This window comes from Pseudorca crassidens, chromosome 16 (assembly GCF_039906515.1).
Source record: "Pseudorca crassidens isolate mPseCra1 chromosome 16, mPseCra1.hap1, whole genome shotgun sequence".
In the NCBI taxonomy this organism is placed as follows: Eukaryota; Metazoa; Chordata; class Mammalia; order Artiodactyla; family Delphinidae; genus Pseudorca; species Pseudorca crassidens.
In genome coordinates, this window is record NC_090311.1 from 60,443,714 (window position 1) to 60,461,549 (window position 17,836).

The following is a 17,836-nucleotide window of genomic DNA, read 5'->3' on the forward strand; positions in this document are numbered from 1 at the left end:
TAGGGCCAGATCCCAGAGACTGAGTGGGCCTGAAAGTCTGAGGCAGCATCATGAAATGCAGAGGGAAGAATAGGCTGGCACCCCGTGGGCTCCATTCCTTCAGAATCAAGTCCAAACTCTTCCACATGGTGCTCCACCTGGAAACAACCTGGCCCACCCTAGCATTCCAATTGGTCATCACATGTTCCCCCATGCAGCCTCCCCACTGGCCAGATGTACCCATCACTAGCAAAGGACACAAAGACAGAACATGGCAGAACTGGGATTTGAATCCATGTCTGTTTGGCTGCAAAGTAGGGGCAGTGCAGTAAGCTGGAGAGAGCACAGAGTAAGGGGTCAGATGCACCTGAGTTCCTTCTGTTCCATCCACTAGCTGTGTGACCCCAAGTGAGTGCCTCATATTTCTGTGCCTCGTCTATAAAATATGGTTAGTAATAGCCCTGTATTAACACACTACCACAAACTTTGTAGCTTAAAACAGCACATATTTATTATCTTCCAGTTCTGAATGTCAAGTCCAAGGTCAGTTTCACTGGCCTAAAATCAACGTGTCAGCAGGCCTGCATTCCTTCTGGAGTCTCTGGGAGAACCTTCTTCCTTGCCTTTTCCAGCTTCTAGAGGCTGCCTGCTTTCCATGGCTCATGGCCCCTTCCTCCATCTTCAAAGCCAGCAATGGCTGGTTGAGTCTTTCTTAATGTATTACTCAGACCGCCTCTTCTGTAGTCAAACCTCCCTATTATAAGGACCCTGATGATTACACTGGGCCCACTTGGATAATCCAGGATAAGCTCCCTATCTCAAACTCCTTAATCACACTGCAAAGTCCCTTTTACCATGTGACGTAACATGTCCACAGATGTGGGGATTCATATGTGGAGATCTTGTGGGGGGGAGGAATTACTCAGCCTCCCACAAGCACGTACCCCATGAAACCGGATGCTGCAAGTTAAATGCTCAGCGTAGTGTTTAGCCAGTAGGAGACTGGTGGTGCTTAATCTCAGCTGGGCGTGAGAAGCACTTTGAGAGCTTTTACAAAATAGTGCCCGGGATTCACTCCTGAAAATTTGGGGGTGGGGCAAGTGTCTATGCTTTGCAATTTTTATAAGCTCCCTAGTGACTCTGTTGGGTAGCCAGGGTGGGGCTGACTATAATAAGCACTGAATTCATGTCAGCAGTTATTCTTATTCCCACAGCTACTTAGCACTGAGCCTCAGTGCCCAGGAGCTGGTCAATAGATGCTTGTTGAATTAGACTGAAGTGAATCACTCCTGGGGCCCCAAACTACCCCTGGGATGGGATGGGAGGGGTGAGAGGGCTTCTCACTGCTGCATCAGGGCCTGAAGAATGAGGTTCTGTGGGCAGACAGAGGCCTTGGCCTCTGAATCAACCTCACACCCAGAAGTAGCTGCCTGGGGGGCTGGAGTCTTTCCTCCTCTCCGAAGTCCAGTCAAGGGGGCCAACCGGGCAGGATCCAGTCATCAACGGGCCATTGTTAATGGAACAGAAGGGCTCTGTGCCCATTTAACACTTCTCTCCCTCACGAAGCTGCTCCCAGCTGAGGGCTGGCTTCTGGAAAACTGCAGGGCTGGGGCAGGGCCCCAAGGCTACGAAGGGGAAGGGGAAGGGGAAGGATTAGGGGTGGGGGCTGAGTCCCCTGGTTGGAGGAACAGAGGCAGCTTGGAACTATAGGCCAGTTTCAGAAGTTAGCAGGCTGGAAAGCTCGGGTGCTGATGCGGGCACTCAGGCCAGGAAGAGTTTCCCATTAAAGCTGGCAATCCGGGGACAGTGAAATCCACCAGACCCCAACCAGAGCCAGGGGACAGCTTTCTCCATGGGGTGCTCACACTTCACCTCCCTTCTTCTGTTTAAAAAAACAGAAAGGTGCAATCCACACGGTAAATGGCACCTTTCGTTGCCTGTAGAACAGTGTTTTCAAAAGGGCTGGGGGCGTTTTATGTTCTGTGGGCTTGGTATTAAGAGGCAGGCAATTCAACCAGGGTTGGGCATAAATGTCCTTTTGCTTAGCAGACCTTTCTTCAGCACTTGGTATTCATAGTGAGCTGGATTTCAGGAGTGTGGTGTTGAAGATCCCAAAGACAGTGCCCGGTCAGCATCCTCAAAACTGCCAGAGACCTACAATGCTTGTGCTAGCCATCAGCAATTATTACGTGTTGAATACAGAAAATCCTCTGGTAGTCTCTGCCAAGGGAGTACATTGTCTTAAAACATATTCTAGGGGCTTCCCTGGTGGCGCGGTGGTTGAGAGTCCGCCTGCCAATGCAGGGGACACGGGTTCGTGCCCCGGTCCGGGAAGGTCCCACATGCCGCGGAGCGGCTGGGCCCGTGAGCCATGGCCGCTGAGCCTGCGCGTCCGGAGCCTGTGCTCCGCGGTGGGAGAGGCCACAGCAGTGAGAGGCCCGCGTACCGCAAAACAAAAAAAACAAAAAAACGAGAAGAAAATATTCTAGGAGGGTGGGATCTCCAAGTGGGCCAGAAGCACCTGGGAACTTGACAGAATGCACATTCTCAGGCCCCTCCCCAGACCTCCTCAATCAGAATCTGTCGGGGTGGGCATGGCAAGCTGTCTTAACAAGCGCTGCAAGTGATTCTGATGCACGCTCAAGTTTGAAAATCACTGTTCTAGAGCCATACGTTTCAAATTTCAGTTGTGCAATCAATTTGGTAGGTTGGACAAGCTTTTATTTTTTTAAAGAACAGAATTGTATAGACAGAAAATATCAGAGTGTGTTAAGGATGCGTAATAAGGATATGCACGGGTGTCATACGACTTTCAGTGATGTGTGTGTGTCTCTGTCTGAGGCTTTGGTCCAAAAGATTGAAAGCCACTGTTCTACAGCCAGAGTGTACTACAGAAGGTTCCCGACTTAAGTTGGTTGACTTTTAAGATGGTGCAAAAGCGACATACATTCAGTAGCAACCGTACATGAATTGGGGCTAGTGATATGCCGTACGATCAGCTGGGGTTCCCAGTCAGTCACCCAGTCACGGTCACGAGGGTAAACAACTGATAACACTTACAACCATTCTGTGCCCACACAACCGTTCTGTTATAAACTTTCAGTATTCAATAAATTACATGAGAGGTTCAACACTCTATTATAAAATAGGCTTTGTGCGAGATGATTTTGCCCAACTGTAGGCTAATGGAAGTGTTCTGAGCACGTTTAAGGTAGGCTAGGCTAAGCTATGATGTTTGGTAGATTAGGTGTATTAAATGCATTTTCAATTTATGATGGGTTTATCAGGCTGCAACCTCATCATAAGTCAAGGAAGATCTGTGATTCAACCGGCTCCCTTTTTGTAATTTGTCTGAATTTAAAGAGGTTTTAAAGGTCCTGGCATGAACAAAAAGATTTGTGCAGTGTATGGAGAAGGTGCTGTGACTGATGGAACGTGTCAAAAGTGGTTTTTTTAGTTTTGCGCTGGAGATTTCTCGCTGGACGAGGCTCCACGGTTGGGTAGACCAGTTGAAGTTGATAGCGATCAAATTGAAACAATAATTGAGAACAATCAATGTTATACCACGCAGGAGACAGCCGACAGACTCAAAATATCCAAACCAAGCCTTGAAAATCATTTGCACCAGCTTGGTTATGTGAATCGCTTTGATGTTTGGGTTCCACATAAGTTAAGCGAAAAAAACCTCCTTGACCATATTTCCGCATGCGATTCTCTACTGAAACATAATGAAAACGTGTTTTTAAAACAAATTGTGACGGGCAATGGAAAGTGGATACTGTACAACAGTGTGGAATGGAAGAGAGAGTGGGGCGAGCGAAATGAACCACCACCAACCACACCAAAGGCTGGTCTTCATCCACAGAAGGTGATGTTGTGTATATGGTAGGATTGGAAGGGAGTCCTCTATTATGAGCTCCTTCCGGAAAACGAAACGATTAATTCCAACAAGTACTGCTCCCAATTAGACCAACTGAAAGAGGCACGTGACAAAAATCGTCCAGAATTAGTCAACAGAAAATGCATAATCTTCCGTCAGGATAACGCAAGACCGCATGTTTCTCTGATGACCAGGCAAAAACTGTTACAGCTTGGCTGGGAAGTTCTGATTCATCCTCCATATTTACCAGACATTGCACCTTCGGATTTCCATTTATTTCTGGTCTTTACAAAATTCTCTTAATGGAAAAAATTTCAATTCCCTGGAAGACTGTAAAAGGCACCTGGAACAGTTGTTTGTTCAAAAAGATAAAAAGTTTTCGGAAGACAGAATTATGAAGTTGCCTGAAAAATGGCAGAAGGTAGTGGAACAAAATTGTTCAATAAAGTTCTTGGTGAAAATGAAAAAAAAAAGATCCTGGCATAAAAGTTCCCTTGCCCCACACCAGGCCCTCATGTAGGTTATTGAACAGATGAGAGGGGCAGCTTTGGGGGCAGACAGCCTCTTTACAACCCTGGCCTAAAGCTAAATTAAATTGTGCATTTCCCCCATGTTTATAAAACTTTCTGTCCCTCCACTGCCCCCCTTTCTTTATATATATGCCTAGAGAAGTATGTGGACCAGGTAGCTAACCAGTTACATCTGGATGTAGGGTTGAGGGGTGAGTTGTTGCTTTCTTCTCAGTATTCATCCATTTTACTTGAATTTTGTATGTTAAACATCTATCATTATTACAAAAATAAAGCCATTACTTAGGGACTCCCTGGTGGCACAGTGGCTAAACTCTGCGCTCCCAATGCAGGGGGCCGGGGTTTGATCCCTGGTCAGGGAACTAGATCCCACATGCATGCCGCAACTAAGGAGCTCATAAGCCGCAACTAAGACCTGGTACAACTAAATAACTAAATATTTTAAAAATAAAATTAAAAAATAAAATAAAGCCACTACTTAAAAAATACAAAGCCGAGGAGGGTCCATCGCTGTGTGGAAAAGGGAAGGCATTTGCCAAGAGAGGATAGTGCTGCCCAAAGGGCCACCCCTCCCCCATTCATGCCCTAAGTCTGAGCCCAGACCCCACGTGTCCCTAGAGCCCTCCCCCACATTCATAATGATTCCCTTAGAGGAAGAGCACCGTCCCCCCCTACCCCACATCTGTCACCCTCTTAGAAAGCCCTTTGGCAGCTCCAGGTTCTCCCACCAGCCCTCTGGATCCTTACTGCCACCCTCTCCTTCCTTAATCAGATTTGAAAGGGAGGTACAAAGAAGCTAAGTGGGGCTTCCCTGGTGGCGCAGTGGTTAAGAATCCGCCTGCCAATGCAGGGGACACGGGTTCGAGCCCTGGTCCGCCACTAGTGAGCCTGCGCTCTAGAGCCTGTGAGCCATAACTACTGAGCCCGCGTGTCGCAACTACTGAAGCCCACGCACCTAGAGCCTGTGCTCCGCAACAAGAGAAGCCACCCCAATGAGAAGCCCTCACACCGCAACGAAGACCCAACACGGCCAAAAATAAATAAATAAATAAATTTATTTAAAAAAAAAAAAAAAGAAGTTAAGTGACTTGCCCAAGGTCACCCAGCAGGAGGTACAAGGCCAGGACGTGAAGGGCAGGGTCTGCTGAAGGCCAGTCTCAAGGACAGGGCTCTCCTAGCAGCATTCTTCTCCACCTTGCACCATTCTTATCACTTTCCGCTTTATGTTAGGGTTAATGTTTACTGTACAGCACCTGATAAATATGCTGGGGAAGAAGAAAGGAGGGGAGGAGCAGGGAGGAAGGGAGAGGAAAGGAGGGGAGAGGAAAGGAGGGGAGAAGGGGAGGGGAGCAGGGAGGCCTCTGGTCACACTCAGGATAGGAGTGGACCTTACCTGTGTGAGCCCCTAGGGGACTCTGAACATTCAGTCCAGCCAAGAGGCAGCAGAGTCTGGTCACATCACCGTCACCAGGCCCTGACCCCACAGGCCCCCGTTGCAGGCCCCTGCCCAGCCAGACTAGAGGGCAAAATGGAGAAGGGGCAGTGGGGAGCACCGGTTTCACGTGGAGCCTGAAGGAGCCACACTTGGAAGCTGGGGACAGCCAGGGGCTAGCTGCCTGGAGCTGCGGGGGATAAGGGACGTGGGGTGGGTGAACCCAAGGTGACCCCTGAGGGATGTGGGCAGCCAGCACTGCTTGTAAGGGACAGTCTTAGGCAGAGCTGCACTCTGCAGGCGGCCCCTACTACTTCCTGAGCTGCAGTTTTTCAGTTGTGCCTCAAAAACAGTGGCGGAACTGGAAGCCCAGTGGAGTATGATTTGTTTTAAAACTAGATAATTTAAAAGCAGCTTACACACAAGAAACTCATATTGCCGGTTGCCTTCGTGGAAAGACCTGGGTGTCTGGGTCAGGCGTGGGAAAGAGATTTCACCACATATCCTTTTGTACCTTTCCAATTTTATACCGTGGGCATGGATTACTTATTTTATAAAATTTAATGAAAATAAAATAAAAGCAGGTATCAGTTTTCTACCTGTAGAGGTAGAGGCAAAGTTCTTCTGAGGTGAGACTCTCATTTCGGAAAAGTCATTTGAACACGCTTTTGAATTTAAGCAGAGGCAAAGCCAAAATCTTATCGCAGAAGGAAAATCTGGGGGCAGTGCGAAGCAGAACTGCCCCTACAGTCGAACGTAACAGTCTCCTTTCTCTGTGAGAAAAGTGACAACTCTCCAGAAATTATTACTGTGGTGATCAGGCCTGAGACTGACAAGGAGGGAGTAAGTGGCTTTGGTCCCCTCCCTCCTGTGGGGGGAGGGGTGTCTGGAGGAGCCGCCCTGTACGCTGGGGAATCCTGGGGGATTCCCAGACATCTTTGGAGAGGGCAGGTGTACTTGTGCTGACCACATGGGCCTTGGGCATTAAAGGGGACAAGGGATCCCTGAAGGCTGCAGACCCCACAGACCTCTGGGAATCTGGCACCTGTCTGTGGAGAGCAAGGCAGGGTGTCACATGCTGGGTAATCACCAAGGCCAGGCCTCTAGTGGAGGCCCTTTGTTTCCTGGCCCTTCCATAGACAGGCTCTGCCAGGGCCAGTGTGGGGCTGGCACTTGGGCAGAGAAGGAACCTGCCCCTCGAAGCCTGGGGAGGAGCTCTATGGCTTCAAAAGTGCTCCCAGAGAAATGGTGACTCATAGCTCAAGGGAAATCAGAGCTTTTCTCACTCCAGAGGTTATTCGCCTTGCAACATCAGGACCTGGTGATTGCAGATGAATCAGAAATGCAGGCCTGAGAACAGCCAGCCTGCGCGGCTCAGTGTCAGAGGGCAGGCTAACCCCTCCCTCCTTCTGTCTGTCTCTTGGTAGAAAGAAGACTTAAAGAGTCTCAGTTCCTCTCTTTTCCGGCGAAGGGAGTTCCGATGCACCAGAAAACCTCTCTAAGCCTCAACGTCCTCACCTGTTAAATGGGGATAACCGTGCCTCCCTTGCTAGGTCGTGGTGAGAGTGAGAGGGCTGGCCACCAGCCCCTCCTGCGGTCTGGGAGGGAGCTGTGAGTGGCAGCAGCAGCTGCAGCAGCCTGGCATCCTGCACCCGCAGACTGGGCTGAGGAAGCTGGCACTTGGCCCCTTGCTTGACTCATACTCCTTTTCCAGGTTTGGCCTTTAAAACCAGGACAGGCACCCCCTGAGCCCCGGTGCTCCTTCCAGAGGGGAGAGTCTCACCCCAGATGGCCACGTCAGCAGGGTTTGCTAGGCCAAAGAAGCTGGAGCTGTCACCTCCTAAATGTCTCCACAGAGTCCAACAAGCTCTGGGGCGTAACCCACACTCTGAGATGAAAATTCTCCAGCACTTCCTGTCTGCACCACACAATTTGGCAGGCATAGGTTCGGTACAGCCCACGTCCTGTATTCTCTGATGGCTTTATTTGAGGCTGGAGTGGCTAAGAGCATAGGCACATCTGGAGTTGGACAGCCGAGTGTTTGAATTCTGGCTATGTGACCTTGGACAAGTCACCTAACCTCTCTGGGCCTCAGCAATGGCATCTATAAAATGGGGCTACCTCATGCAATCAGATTGACACAAATAAATCACCCAGCCTGAGGATACCTAGTACATAAAGAGCTCTCAGATACTCAACTGTACCTTCTAGGAAGGCGGAGGCTGCTGGGACCTGGCATAGCATGAGCACACAGCTCAACCAGGCTTTACTTTTAAAAAGTGATTCCAATGGAATAGCAGGCACCATTCTTTTTTTTAATTTTATTTTATAAATTTATTTATTTACTTATTTTTGGCTGCGTTGGGTCTTCGGTGCCGCGCATGGGTCCTCTACAGTTGCGGCAAGTGGGGGCCACTCTCCGCCGCGGTGTGCGTGCTCCTCACTGCAGTGGCCTCTCCCATTGCGGAATACAGGCTCTAGGCGTGTGGGCTTCAGTACTGCGTCTCGTGGGCTCAGTAGTTGTGGCTCGCGGGCTCCAGAGCGCAGGCTCAGCAGTTGCGGCGCATGGGCCCAGCCTCTCTGCGGCATGTGGGATCCTCCCGGACCAGCGCCCGAACCCGTGTCCCACGCATTGGCAGGCAGATTCTTAACCACTGCGCCACCAGGGAAGTCCTGCAGGCACCATTCTTAAGGGAAGAACAGCTCTAAAAACTCGACACAGCTGTCCCCTTCCCACCAGGAATTCCAATCACAGGCCTGGCATGGAGGCCCTTTTGGAAGCTGTTCATGCTCATCATCACTTCCAGAAGCTCCTGCCTCATTCGGGTTTATGAGTGGGGGCGGTGTGGAGGCCGCAGGCAGGGAGGGGAGCAGTGGGAAGATGGGGCTACAGAGGTTGGGGAGAACTCAGGGCAGAAAGCCAGGGAGCTGACCTGGCCCTGCTGCCTGGGTGTGAGGGTCCCCTTGCAGGACTTTGGGCACGAGGACTGGCAGGTGGGCAGCAGACAGCAAGACTCAGTGATGTCATGTTTTCCCAAAATGACTCAATGGCTTGTCCCTGAGCTCTGAATGGTGAGCTGTGTGCTGTGGCCTTGGGGCCTCCTCATCTCCTTGCCTTTCAGGCTTGCCTGCGTCTCTTCTTCCCTTGTCACCTCCCACTCTCCCAGCCTAGGGACCCATGGCTACAACATCCATGCTCTGCTCCTGGCTGCGACTCCAGCCCAGGGGATGTCCCCATGCTGCCTCTGTCACATCTCTCTAAATCTCCATGTTGAAGAAAGAGCTAAGTGCCAGACAGACCTGGGTTTCATTACTACCTCTGCCTCCACCTGGCTGAGTGACCCTGGGCAGGTTACTCTGCCTCTCTGAGCCTGTTTCCTCATCTGTAAAATGGAGACTTTGCTAACAATTTTGCTAGGTTGTATGGGGCTCAGTGAGAAGGTCTGTAAAGTACTTGGCACACAGCAGGCGTTTAGCAAACAGAAAGTATGACATCCAAAGGCCTCTATGATCTGACCTCAATTTACTTTTCTAGCTGCTTTAAAAAAAAAATAAGGATAATAGCTCACTCTTCTTGATGCTGTGTGCCAGGTGTTGCTCTAAACACTTGTACAGAAACACATTTTATTCTCCTGTCACCCCCACGTGATGGGTACTATTAGTATCTCCATTTTACAGATGAGAAAACAGGCACAGAGACGTTAAGCAACTTGGCCATGGTCACACAGCCAATAAGTGGGGATTGAGGGTCCTCATGCAGGCAGCCTGGCTCTAGAGCTTACACGTGTAACCACGACTCCATCCTGCCTCAACTCTTCTTTGTGCATCCTACAAATTGAAGTTCAGCCCAACTGGACTCCTCACCAACCTTTGCATTCAATCTGAACTTTCCCATGCCTGTGCTTTTGCCCAGGTTCCCTTCTTGCACTGGAACCCCTACCTCCTCCATGAAGCCTTTCCCAAGTCCTCCCTCATGTCCACCTTTGTGGGCTCATCACAGTTGGACTCAAAGGTGGTTATTTGTGCCTAGGTGTCCTCTCCTCTTCTTGCCTAGAGGCACCTTCTGCTATCCCCAGCCAACCTGGCATGGTTTCAGGCATGAGCAGGCACCCACACAGGCGGTGCCCTGGCCAGAGCACCTAATGTGTGCTACCTGGGTGGTGTGGATGGGAACCCAGCACACAGGGCCCTACTACTTCTGTGAGCACAGCTCAAAGGCTGCAACTGGAACCAACCCTGGGAGGCAGCCTGCCAGCTGGGCTTCCTTCTCTCTGCTCAGGGGAAAGGACTCAGCCATGGGGGGCCTCCATTGCTTGGGGGTCAGCTTTGAAGCCCGGAGAGGATGAATGAATGTCCGTCCAGAAAGAGGACAGGACTGAGAACCGCTTGCTGGTGGGGTTGAGTAGTGAGGCCCATAGTGCATCCATCCACCAGGCCACCTAATTCAAAGAGGCCTCTTGGAGCGTTTCAGGCCCATCCTTGGGATCCCAGCCCAGTGCCCACAGGGTAGTAACTGCAAGAGGCCATCTGCCCAGGGTCTCACTCTCCCATTCCCTCCCTGTCCCACATAGGGCCTCTGGTCCACATCAGCTACCCACTTCCACACACCATGACTCCCACCACTTCTGCCCAGACACTGATCACTCCCTAGGCATCCAATCATGGGAGCCTGGGCACCGTCCAGTGCCTCCTTCCTCCTGCGGCCAAGTTTCACACCCATCACTCATGGTCCCACAGTCAGGCATGGGTACTCAGCGCATGCCTGGGGCTGTGCTAAGCACTGGAGACACAAGGGGAACAAGGCAGACTCTGTCCTGCTCGCAGAGCTCACTACCTGGTGGAGACCACAGACCATGAAAGCAGCCAGGGCAACACAGCGGGGCAAAGTGTGAGGACGGGGACGTGCAGGCAGCCATAGGGAGGGCCACTGACCAAGGCTTCTAGAAGGAGACATCCAAGCTGAGGCCTGAGGATGAAGCGAGCTGACCATGAGAAAAGAAGGAAGGAGAGAGTGTTCTGGGCAGCTGGAAAGGCTACAGAGAGCAGGACACGTGCATCGGGAAAGAGGTCAGTTTGGAACCTGGAACAAACAAGTACGTGACAAGGGCTGGTGAAAGAAGAGGCTGGGGATGATATTCACCGGGAGATCACAGGGCCCAAGGAAGCCATTTGGGGACTTCCCTCATAGAGCAGTGGTTAAGAATCTGCCTGCCGATGCAGAGGACACGGGTTCGAGCCCTGGTCCGGGAAGATCCCACACGCCGCGGGGCAACTAAGCCTGTGTGCCACAACTACTGAGCCTGCAAGCCACAACTCCTGAGGCCACGTGCTGCAACTACTGAAGCCTTGCACGCCTAGAGCCCCTGCTCCGCAACAAGAGAAGCCACTGCAATGAGAAGCCCGGGCACCACAACAAAGAGTAGCCCCCGCTCGTGGCAACTAGAGAAAGTCCAGCGCAGCAACGAAGACCCAACGCAGCCAAAAATAAATAAATAACTTTATTTAAAAAAAAAAAGGAAGCCATTCGGCATCTCGAGCAGCTCGGCGCTTACTCCACGGTAAGGTTTCTGTCTTGCCGGAATGGCCTTCGGGGAGACAGAGGCCCCCAGTCTGCCAGTTCTTCCTTTTGCCAATAATTTAAATCCCTTCTGCTGCCATCGGCGTCACTTTCTGAGAGCTGCCATGGCTAAGGGGAAGCAGCAATCAGCAGATGGCCAGCCTTGCAAAAGAGGCTGTTGTATGAGGGCAGTGCCCTGCCCAGCGAGCCTTGGGGAAGGCCGAGGCTCAGACTTGGCTTGCAGCACCCCTGAGACCAGCCTCCCCAGCACTTCCCAGTCAGACACCAGCAGCATGCCCTGGCCACAGTTACGAAATGACTGTCCTGTGAGCCATTCCACCTCTCCGGCTGTGGCCCCAGCAAGACGGACACACCCAGGGTCAAGAGCACTGACTCTGAAGCCAGGCTGCAGGCCTCAGACCCAGCTCTGCACTCATCAGCAGTGGGGTGCCAGCAACTTATCCCATCTGTCTGGTTCTGTCTGCCCGTCTGTACAACAGGGAGCACAACGGTACCTATCCTGAGAGCATCCTGTGAGAACTTGGTGAGTGCAGGCCAGGAAGGCACTAATTAAGCGCAGGGCTGTGCTTGCTAAGCTGTTAGTGCTAATATTTCCTGTGTCCCCAGCCCCGAGGCACCTGCACCAGATGGAAAAGGAGGAGGAAAACTAAAAGGAAAGTAGCATCTCTCAGAATAAGAAGAGGACAGGGTTCCATACCCCTGAGGTCACGGGGGGATGGGGTGGGGGGTTCCAGTTCTTCATCCTGTGAGGATGACTTCCCCTTCCTGGTTCTAGGTTTGCAATCTTGGGCCTCTTCAGGCGTGTCTATCCTAACCCTGCAGAGACAGGCCCCAGGCATCCTCCAGAGGACAGCCAGGGGCCACAGCCCCGGCTGCCCACCTCGGAAGTTGTGAATTCTTTGCTAAAAATCACTGCAGTCTCAGCCAGGATGGTGGCCCAGTTTGTTTTCAGAATACTTCCTCAGATAGCCCTATCTTGGCTCAGACATGTTAGCACTTTCCAGAATCCTGCAGATGGTGAGGCAGCTGGAGAGGAGGGGAGAGGAGGGAAGCGGGGAAGAGTGGGAGAGGCCTGGGGCCAACGTTCAGGTAGCTGCACGGGCCCGCGTAGGCACGGGCATCGCACAGCGTGCTCGGACAGACGCACACAGGATGGGAAGCGGGTCAGACGGTGGAGGGGGTCTTTCAACCGTCTAAGCTATGGAGCCTTCTTATGAACCAGAACTTTCCTAGGAAACCCAATATGTAGAAAAGATAAATGGGGGACTTCCCTCATGGTCCAGTGGTTAAGAATCCACCTTCCAATGCAGGGGACGCGGGTTCGATCCCTCGTCGGGGAACTAAGACCCACATGCCGTGGGGCAACTAAGCCCGTGTGCCACAACTACTGAGCCCACATGCCAGAAGTAGAGAGAAGCCTGCACACTGCAATGAGGAGCCCACGTGCCGCAACTAAGACCCGATGCAGCCAAAAATAAATAAATATTTTAAAAAAAAAGATAAATGGGGGGAGAGGCCTGGATCCTCCCTCCCATCAGACCTCTGAGGGGTCCTCGTTGAACTCTGGGGCTCCAAGGAACCTAGTTTGAAAACTGATGCTGCTAAAGGAATCATACCCTTCTCTGGGGGGAGTTAGTGCCCACATTGTTTTAAGATAATGAGCTTCTGAGCTTCCCTGGTGGCGCAGTGGTTAAGAATCTGCCTGCCAATGCAGGGGACACAGGTTCGAGGCCTGGTCCAGGAAGATCCCACATGCTGCGGAGCAACTAAGCCCGTGCGCCACAACTACTGAGCCCGTGCTCTAGAGCCCGCGAGCCACAACTACTGAAGCCCACATGCCTAGAGCCCGTGCTCCGCAACAAGAGAAGCCACTGCAACGAGAAGCCCGCACACCGCAACAAAGACCCAACTCAGCCATAAATAAATAAATAAATTTATAAAATAATGAGCTTCTTAAGGGAAGACGAAATGATGTTTCTAATAAATTCTAATTCGAGTCTAGTACAGAGAATGCCACACATCCTGAGAATCAGGACTCAGAAAGTGCGAAGTGATTGATCCTATTCGCTGACAAGTTTGTGAGCACCCCTCTGGGAAGTATTGTGCCCTTGGGCCTGAATATCTGGGGCATAGAATATGTGGTGAACAATAGTTAGAACACCTAGCTACGTACAGGCACATTTCTAAACTCCTCACAGATACAAATTCACTTATAGCCCCATTACTTATAACCCATTACCATCCCCCTCTTACTGATTAGGAAAGTAAGGCCCAGAGAGGTTAAGTAATTTGCCCAAGGTCACACAGTTACTAAGCAGTACGGTAGGCATTCTGGCTTTAGAATATGTACTCTTTACTATTACATAATTTGCCTTTTGGGATGAGTGCATCCCTGTGCTTATGTATCTGTGTGTGTGTGTGTGTGTATTTTGGCCCATGATGATGTGTGCTAATCTGTATGTGGGTGTGCAGCCTCTTTCCAAACAAGACTGCAAGCCATGGGGCTTACCCCTCAAATTCTCTCTTGGAAGCCTGACAGCAACAGGCTAAAGGGGCTCCTGCGTGGAGGCGGGACCCAGAGCCTCAGGGGGGTGCCTGTTCCCCAGATCCCAGGGGTTTCAGTTTGCTGACCCAGCTTGGCATAGGCACATCAATGGAAAGGCCCCCAGGCCCCTCCCTGGGACTGAGTGGAGACCTCAGCTGCCAATCCCACCAGGGAAATACCCCCACCCTAGCACCCTGGTTCTCCCCTTCTCACTGGGTGCTGGGTTTTAGAGTGGGTCAACTGAATTAAATGAAGTTATTAAGTTATCACGAGTTTACTTCATACTCCACAAAGAAACTTACAACAGTGAACTCACACCACCAGAGCCCTAAACTGATAGGGCCTAAGCTCATAGGTCCGGTCAAAAGCAAAGACCCCTGACATTCTGGTTAGTCCGGGTAGCCCTACACCGTAAATGGGGTTTTTAGGGTTTCTTCACATGGGAGCCCACTTTGGAGAAAATTAGCTTTGGCCCATCTGCTCTAAACTGATGTTTAAGATGTAAAGCTTCCTCAGATGCCACAAAATTGGAAAAAGCCCCAACATTCTCCATCAACAAAGTCAAACTCACCTCGAGCAGGGCCGAGGCAGGGAGACTTCCTCAGATGGAGCAAGGCTGTGCTGCAACCCCTAGCTGTCTCTTCTCCCACATTCTCCTCTTGTCCCCAGCCACCAGTATGCCAGCTTCCCAGTGTCCGGGACAGCCGGCGTTGGGTGTGTGGCGTTGGGTGTGTTCCCCGACTTTTGAGGCTCCCTGAGTCAAGGAGGAGGGGCTGGATGGGGCGGATGCAGGAAGGAGGGAGCGGGTAAGGCAGCCGGTGAGCCAGGTGTGAGCACAGAGGCCAAAACAGAGTTTCCCAGGCTAGCTGTTTACTTGTGGCATTCAGGAGAGGCTAAGCTGGGAATTGGCTTATTTATTTTACACGCTTTTCCTCCAAATCCTTTTCAGAGAGCCCTCTGGAATCCCAGTGATAAATTTCCCAGAGTCTAAAACAACCCAGCACACAGCCATCTCTGTGGGGCAGGGGGGTAAGGGGAGGCATGGGGGGAGGGTAGAGGCATAGAGAGGGAGTGATGGGCTGCTAGAGACCTTAAGTTACTGGTGGTCAGGGGCTCCCGTGGCCTGCATGCCCCTCCTTCCAAGTTTGCAGAGGGGGGGATGTGCAGGAGAACCAGCCTGATTTAGGTTGATGAAGACGTAGGCTGAGACCTTCAAGCACAGAACAAACTGTCCAGCCTGCCAGAGGCCACCCCACACCCAGACGTGGAATCTACATGCTCAGGGCAGGACAAGCAGTGTTCTTCCACCTGTTTAAGCAGAGGGGACAAGCATTTCTGTTTAAGGAATGAAAAGGAGAGCTGTTTTCCTTTCCTCCTGCGTGACTTCATAAAGGGCAGAGGCCTCTCTGAGTGTTTCCTCACGGCAGATTCCCTTGGCTCCCCGCTTTACCACTTCCCAGCAGAGGCACTCACAGCCCCTCCCTGGTGTTCACCCATCATCTGACAATGTTCCTAAGTACCTCCGTGTGTCACGCACTAGGACAGAGCCAGGGGTACAAAGATTAATAGCCCCCGCCCCTCGGATGGGGCAGCTTCTCCCCACACCCAGTCTCCCAACTGCCATCCTGGACAGCGAGTCCACACCACAGTGAAGCGGGGAGAGGGCCCCGTATCTTTGCAGGTCAGCACTGCGCACGCTCCGGCACTCACCCAGGTGGGCTCGCTGTGGAAGGTGGGCAGGGCCAGCTGGGCAGTGCTTATCTTCTGCTCCTTGTTTAAGGTTGCCAGCTTTCCCCATGCCGTGAACACCTGTACCAGAGGATCTGGGGGTAGAGATGCGGGTGGGCAGAGCTGTGAGGATTCTGCCCCAACGGGGGTAACCCCCTCTCAGCCTTGGGGCTGGGGAGATAGAATACCAACCAGGCAGAAAACACAGCTGCCCCTAAGTGCCTGCAGGGAGTCCTGAAGGCAGCATGGCTTGCACTTCCTCCTTAGCTTTGTGACCTTGGGCTGCCACTGCACCTCTCTGAGCCTCATTTCCTCATCAGCAAATCGGGAATGAGAACCACTGTCCCTCTGTGGGGCCTGTGTGAGAAAGCATAAGCTGGGGACCCGGTGAGTCATGTGGTTATCGCAGCCCCTGGTTGCCCCAGCTCTCCCCATCCATCCCTCCTGAGGAACAGACACCACCACGGAGTCTAGCTCTCCTGGGCATGTGGTGGGTGGTGGGAAGGACAGCCGTGACACGCCCCGTCATATTCAGGTGAGGGCTGATTTCCCTGTGTGACAGATGTCTCCCCTGGCAAGGGCCGAAAGGGAAAGGAACATAGTCATCCATGTGAGGACGTTTACCTGGCAATTCCTTCCAAACCCAAACCTGCGACTTGTATAGTCACGAGTGGTAGCTTTGTCCCCATTTCTCACATAAGCAGTGAATCTGCTCTCGCCAGAATTACTCCAACATCTCCCTGCAGTCACTCCCAAACCCCCATCGTTTTCTGACTCCAGATCCACATGGAAGGCTCTAGCAGCCTGGTGCCACCCAGCCTTCGATTTCCATGACCCATGGTGTAACCCAGGCTAGGCAGAGTGTGTGTAAAAAGAGGACTGTAGTCAGGGGCCCCAGGACCCAGTAAGTGCATCAGCGTTGCTTCCTTGTTGCTATGGAGAACCAGTTAGGGACCTTAGAGACAGCTGGGCATGGTGGAAACAGCATGGGTTCCAGAGTCAGACTGTCCAGTTTCAAATCCTGGCTTTGTCCCTCACCAGCTGTGTGACCCCCCAAAAATTACTTAACCTTTCTGAACCTCAGTCTCCTAATCTGTAAAATGGTGACAAAACGCTAACTTCATAGGGATATGAGGTCTTGATGAGATAACGTAGAGCTCTTGATTCACAGAAGACATAAATAAGGTGGAAAGGTGATATTGGGAAGGGATTGGCTGCAGTGTTCCACCTGAAATTGGGGGTGGCCAAGCCCAGATCACCCTCTCGCTCATCTGGGGCCACAATCCTGGGTGCTGCCTACACACTTTGCTAATTTCAGGATTCAGACCACTTAGAAGCTTCACATGCACACCAAACCTAGTCACAAAGGGCCAGGGGTGGGGTGGGGGAATGACACATTTCTTTGTGATTACATGGCCAAGTTGCACCACATCCTGGCATGTTCCCAATTCCATGAAGGTAGGGAATCATTCTCAGGACTGCTTGCAATCCCAGTTCCAGGAACACGAGATGTTTCCACTCCTCTGGGAAGCTCATGCCAGCTGGTGCAGAGGAACCCACCCAATACTCAGTACAGGGACTGTGATTGCCCCTCTACCTGCTGCCACCACAGAGCCAAGCCACTGCTGGAGGACACAGCTCCTAGACCCTTCATGAGACCCATCTCCTTCCAGGCCAGTAGGAGCCAGGAAGAACACGCCACGACACTGCCAGCTTAGCCAGATGCAAAAATGGAGACTTTCTTACTGCCCCTCTTAGGGAAGCAGAGGCCAATGCTAAGACTCAAGTCCCCAGTGCCAGCCCACAGCGCACAACAGAACCTGCTGCTTGGGCTAAACAGATCAGGCAGGGCTCCCTGGAACCACTCAGGGCCCCCTCCTCTGCAGATAGACCAATTCCAACCTAGCCGAGGCCACCTGGCTTGGCTCATAGAGTGTCCTTAACATATATGAATTATTGGTGTCATCACTCATCAAACAACTATTTATCGAGTACCAACAATGCTAGGCACTGTACTAGATCCAGGACAACCTTTGAAACATCCTGGAGCCCTGGACACCAAGGGCATCCGAAAACAGACACAACTTCAGGTGCAATGAAAATAAATATGGCTTCAGGACTGCCCTGCTTTCTCCATGACCTTGGAGTGTTAAACATCCCCTAC

At 51.7% G+C, this 17,836-nt stretch overlaps 1 protein-coding gene across 2 annotated transcripts in view; it reads right to left on the reverse strand.

The window, feature by feature from the left end:
* The window catches only part of CHST3 (carbohydrate sulfotransferase 3), a 41,352-nt gene that overhangs the window by 21,989 nt on the left and 1,527 nt on the right, over nucleotides 1–17,836 (reverse strand). The window contains exon 1 of one of the 2 annotated variants that reach the window (XM_067710639.1): nucleotides 14,516–15,767. The exons of the other annotated variant lie outside the window; for it this stretch is intronic. The gene's annotated coding sequence lies outside the window, so the exon portion shown is untranslated. Of the gene's footprint in view, nucleotides 1–14,515; nucleotides 15,768–17,836 lie in introns of those variants that run through there. 2 annotated transcript variants of the gene reach the window in all.